We start from the raw sequence: 5,567 nt of genomic DNA on the forward strand, positions 1-5,567 counted from the left end.
CAGGGCCCCAGGAGGGGATTTAGTCCCCTCTGCCCCAGATAACACATGGCCCCTCTGTTTCTGAGGCCAGAGACCCATCTGGCCTTCTTGGGGCAGTTGCCCTTGATGTGGAGGTTGGAGGGGAGACCTCCGGCAGCAGGGCCTCGTGCCTCCACCCTGGCGGGGAGGGTCTCAGAGCCTGGGCTGTCAGGCCCATCAGGGGTCCTGGCTGCCCCAGGAGCCAGAGAGGAGCTAGGGGTGGGGGTCACTGGGAAAGTCTCTAAGGTCTGGGCTCCACGCACCCAGCTTTCACAGGAGAAACCGAGGCCCACAGGGGGTGAAAGGCTTGTCTGGGTCACGCTGTGAACCCGGCTACCTGCCTCAAGGCTCAGTGCTCTTTCTCACATGGTGCTCAAATGTCCTTGGCCCCGAGGGGGGCCCCCCTCTCCCCGTGACCTGTACCCTAAGACTCAGCATTGTTTCTGGGCTGTGGAACTGAAGCACATTTAAGCACATCCTGGCTCAGTTGACACTTGTCATTGTGCAAATCAGTAAAGGAAAACCTCACTAAAGCAGACTCTGGAGGATAGAAGGGGAGGCTGGAAAGGGGAACCCTACCACTCAATGTCAATTACAGGATGCATGGTCAGTTACAGATCCCAACAGAAGAATCATCAACAGAAAAGAATGATTACAGGCCCCAAAAGGACCAGACCTACTTTGAATCTTCTGTAAGATATCCACTACCTCAGGGCGCCTGGGTGGCTCAGTCGTTAAGCATCTGCCTTCAGCTCAGGTCATGGTCCCAGGGTCCTGGGATCGAGCCCCGCATCCAGCTCCCTGCTCTGCGGGAAGCCTGCTTCTCCCTCTCCCACTCCCCCTGCTTGTGTTCCCTCTCTCGCTGTGTCTCTCCCTGTCAAATAAATAAATAAAATCTTAAAAAAAAAAAAAAAAGAAATCCACTACCCCTGCAACTCAGCCAAGGAGAAACCATCTTCACCCTCCCCTCCTGCCACTCCTCCTTCCAGGCCTGGGGGAGCAGAGTGAGCCCACTACCCCACACCTCACATGCCAGGTCCCTTCCCCAAGGGGCCTCAGGTCCACACCTGAGGAGAGGAGCTTGGGCCTATCAGGAGTTGATGGCCCAGTGATCAGGAGCCCAGCCAGGAGGTCACCGTGCACGGTGCAGAGGTGTCACCCACACAAGGATGTCACAAACTCCCCTGACTGTCCTCCATGGGCCACACAGTGTCCCAGATACATTCCTGGCCAAGGTATCCCGAATGTCCCTGTACAGTGTCCTGTCACACACACACACACACACACACACACACCCCAGTTCCCAGGACCCTGCCAGAACCCAGGGGAGGGGCTGGGGCAGAGGAGCTGGCAGGCTCTTACCCCACCTCCCTCACACACAGGGTGCACAGCCCCCCATGAGGAAGAAGGTACCTCGGGGAAGAGGAATTTCCAGACCAGAGAGTCCCTGGGAGGGGTCTCCTCCACACTAGATGGGGGGGACACAAAAATACCAAGGACACTGACAGATATGGCACACACAGAAACACCAAATCCTAACCTGTGGTCAACCAACTCAGATCTTTCACTAAGAGAAGAAAAAGAACTGGTTGGGGCACCGGGGTGGCTAGGCAGGTTAAGCGTCTGCCTTCGGCTCAGGTCATGATCCCAGGGTCCTGGGATGGAGCCCCACGTCGGGCTTGCTGCTCAGTTGGGAGTCTGCTTCTCCCTCTGCCTGTGCCCCTCCCCCTACTTCTGCACTCGCGTGCTCTCTCTCTCTCTCCCTCAAAATAAATAAATAAATAAAATCTTTAAAAAAAAGAAAGAAAAACAACTGGTCAAGCTGAACTCCCCTTGTTCCTGCCCTTGCCCCCTAGTCCCATGTACTCCCTACTTTCTGGAAAGAAACCCAGTGTCATTCATTCCCCAGGTAGAAACTGATCTGCTGCGAAGACTGGCATTGCTGTAGGGCTTGAACATGGCTGTGGCCTCAGACACCAAGTCCCGGAGCAAAGTTCCAGAGGGTGACAGAGGCCAGAACAAACAACACGTTCTGCTCTAATATGTGGTGTGATGACTTCCTTAGGGAAAGAAGGGGTTAAGGGGGGCAGAGTGACAACTGTTAGTTTAGACGGATGATCAGGAGAGGCCACCCGTGAAGGAAGTGAGAGGACCAGCCCAGGAAGGTGCTTGGGGAAGAGTGTTCCGTGCAGAAGGAACAGTTAAGTGCAAAGGCCCTGGGGTGGGGTGTGCCTGACGAATTGCAGGAATAGCAAGAAGGCCAGTGTGGCCCCATCCAAGGAAGGGCAGGAGGCAGGAGAGGGAGCCATCATGTCCCTGGGGCCTTGCAGTTTAGGCTGAGCACCTTACATTTTATTCCAAGTTTTCAAATGTACCCAAACATCACGTCGACATATCGTGCTCCTTCTAACTTGCTACACAGATAACGACTGGGATCTAACCACTGAGCTGGATGCCTGTGTGTGTGAATAGACAGCACGGTACTGGCCATCCTAGTAGATGGATGAACATTGGGGCAGTTCCGGTTCCTCCTTCACAAACACTGGGCCAGGGAACCCCGCGTCCCCGGCGCACACACCAGCGCTTCTGTGGGGCGCGCACCAGACCTGGAACCGCAGGAACCCAGGGCGTCCTGCAACTGCGGGGACACGGGGCGTCTATGGTCACTTTTACTCTGAGCATCAGCCGGCTCTCCGGAGCAGCCAGACTCATTTGCAGCCCGGAGACAGGTCACGGCCCCCGTTCCCCATGTTCGCGCCCTTCCTTGGATTGTTGACGCTCGCAGGTTGCTGCCCCCGCGGTGCGCATCCCCCCGCGGCATTGAGAACCCCCGGTAAAACCCCTAGGCGTCAATCGGCGGTCACTAAGCCCCACCATCCTGGTCTCCATTCTGACCCGCCTAGTGTGACTCTGGACTCTCGAGCCTCAGTTTCACGTGGCGTCACTCGGAGATCCCTGAGCCCACCCCACGGTCCTGGTCTCCGCTTGTTTGGGTCCGCGCGCAGGATCTAGCGAGGGGACAGAGACCCCTGGTGGCCGATGAGGGTGAGGCGGGTCCGGGAGCCGGGGCGAGATTAATGGTGGCTAGAGCAGGATGGTGCAGGGCGAGCCCCCTGGGACCCACACTCTGGGCAGAAGCTGGGCCAGCGGTGTGCCCAGAGAGGGGGCTCTCTCCAGGTCGCTCCTCCGTCGTGAGCAGGGCAGCCGGGGTTGAAGGCAGAAGGGTCTGGGAGCCCAAGGAACCCCTCCTCCCATCAAGGCGCGCGGGTCATCGCCAGCCTCACCCACCCTCCCATCAGGTTCCCATCCTGTGTGGGGTTCTCTTCCTAAACCCGAGGTTCTTCCATGTATAGCACGGATCATCCCTTGGCTCCAGAGGACCAATGAATGAGAGTGAAAGAGTGTGAGGCTTGTACAGGAGTATGAGGGGTGGAGGAAATATCACTCTGAGAGTGTGTGAGTGGGGGTGTGAGTGTGTGCAGGTGTCTGTGTGTGTGAGCAAGTGAGAATGTATGTAGGTGACGTTCATTCTTCTCCTAGTTCACACACACACACACAGAGAACAACCGGAGCTGAACAGAAGTTTGTGAAAATTGATAAAGGGGAAGCTTGCTGAAATGGAATGGCAGGAGCTGACTTACCGCTGGACTCAAGGGTTGTCAATTACAGACCCCCAACAGAAGCATAAACAGGAAAGAATCATCAATTACAGGCCCCAACAGAGAAAGCTGTACACAGCATCTCCTACAAGAAATTGACCACCCCAGCCACTCAGCCAGTGAGAAACCATCATCACCCTGAACTCTTGCCTTTCTCCAGTGTGCTCTCCTTCAAAACAATCTCTCCCAACTTCCTCCTCCTCCATATGGTGATGTTTCTCTCCTTTGTTTGTTGGACTAGCCTGTGGTTTTTGCCCTAGTTTGCTTGTTCCAAATTGTAGTTCCCTAGCAAACCCACTTTTGTGCTAAAATAAACTGCTTTATTTTTTTTTTAAAGATTTTATTTATTTATTTGACAGAGAAAGAGCAGTGAGAGCAGGAACACAAGCAGGGGGAGTGGGAGAGGGAGAAGCAGGCTTCCTGCCAAGCCGAGAGCCCGATGTGGGACTCGATCCCGGGACCCTGGTATCATGACCTGAGCCGAAGGCAGACGCTTAACGACTGAGCACCCAGGCGCCCTAAACTGCTTTATTTTTAAGGTCAACATTACTTGAAGATCAGAAGTGGGATCCAGAAAAGACCCCCAATAACTCTGAGGCTTGTGAGCAAACAGGTGCTGGGACCCACAGAGCTCACTGCTTTCTTGCTGACCCTGAAGTTTAAGGGTAAGTCTCTCCGGGATTTTGAACTCCTCCTTCTGTATTTTGAGCTCTCCAGGCTTCATTTGGGATCTGTTGTAGAGCTTTCTCCTTTCTGAGAGTATTTGTGTGGCCTTTGATCTAACTCCTTTTTAGAACCTATTTCTTTTTTTTTTTTTAAAGATTTTATTTATTTATTTGAGAGAGAGAGAGAATGAGAGACAGAGAGCATGAGAGGGAGGAGGGTCAGAGGGAAAAGCAGACTCCCTGCCAAGCAGGGAGCCCGATGCGGGACTCGATCCCAGGACTCCAGGATCATGACCTGAGCCGGAAGGCAGTTGCTTAACCAACTGAGCCACCCAGGCGCCCAGAACCTGACTATTTCTATTGAAACTGTTCTAGCTCTTGGTCTGATTCCTTCTGGAACCAGGCTGTTCCTATTGGAACTGTACTGTTGATGATTTTTTTTTTCTGCTCTAGGAAAAAAAACCTCTAAGAAATGGGATCCCAGGGGCGCCTGGGTGGCTCAGTCGTTAAGCGTCTGCCTTTGGCTCAGGTCATGGTCCCAGGTCCTGGGATCGAGCCCTGCATCAGGCTCTCTGCTCCGCGGGAAGCCTGCTTCTCCCTCTCCCACTCCCCCTGCTTGTGTTTCCTCTCTCGCTGTGTCTCTCTCTCTGTCAAACAAATAAATAAAATCTTAAAAAAAAAAAGAAATGGGATCCCAATCCTCAAAATGCTTTAAGAGGGCCCTCCCCTTCTGGGACCCAGGCCAGTGTTATTTAAGAACTGTGGTCCCTCCTCACGCACATTTTTTTTTTTTTAAAGACTTTATTTATTTGACAGAGAGAGACCCAGCGAGAGAGGGAACACAAACAGGGTAAGTGGGAGAGGGAGAAGCAGGCTTCCCGCGGAGCAGGGAGCCCCATGTGGGGCTCGATCCCAGGACCCTGAGACCATGACCCGAGCCGAAGGCAGATGCCCAATGACTGAGCCACCCAGGCGCCCCTCCTCACGCACATTTCTAACTAAATGGGCTGACTTAACTCAAAGTCATTTAGAACAGCCATGGTCATTATGGGAAATTGGAGGGCACTCTGGCCATTATGGGGAATTTTCAGTCTCCCCAAACTTCCTTTTCTCAAAACTGAATTGGGCAGCCATGCCTTTGAAATTGTCCCCACTGCACGCGATGCCTATTTTGACTGGTATTTTGAAGCTTCCAAATATTATCAGGAATCTAAAATTACCTCTC

The sequence above is a fragment of the Leptonychotes weddellii genome, chromosome 13, assembly GCF_054177405.1.
Source record: "Leptonychotes weddellii isolate Sample4059 chromosome 13, ASM5417740v2, whole genome shotgun sequence".
Lineage (NCBI taxonomy): Eukaryota > Metazoa > Chordata > Mammalia > Carnivora > Phocidae > Leptonychotes > Leptonychotes weddellii.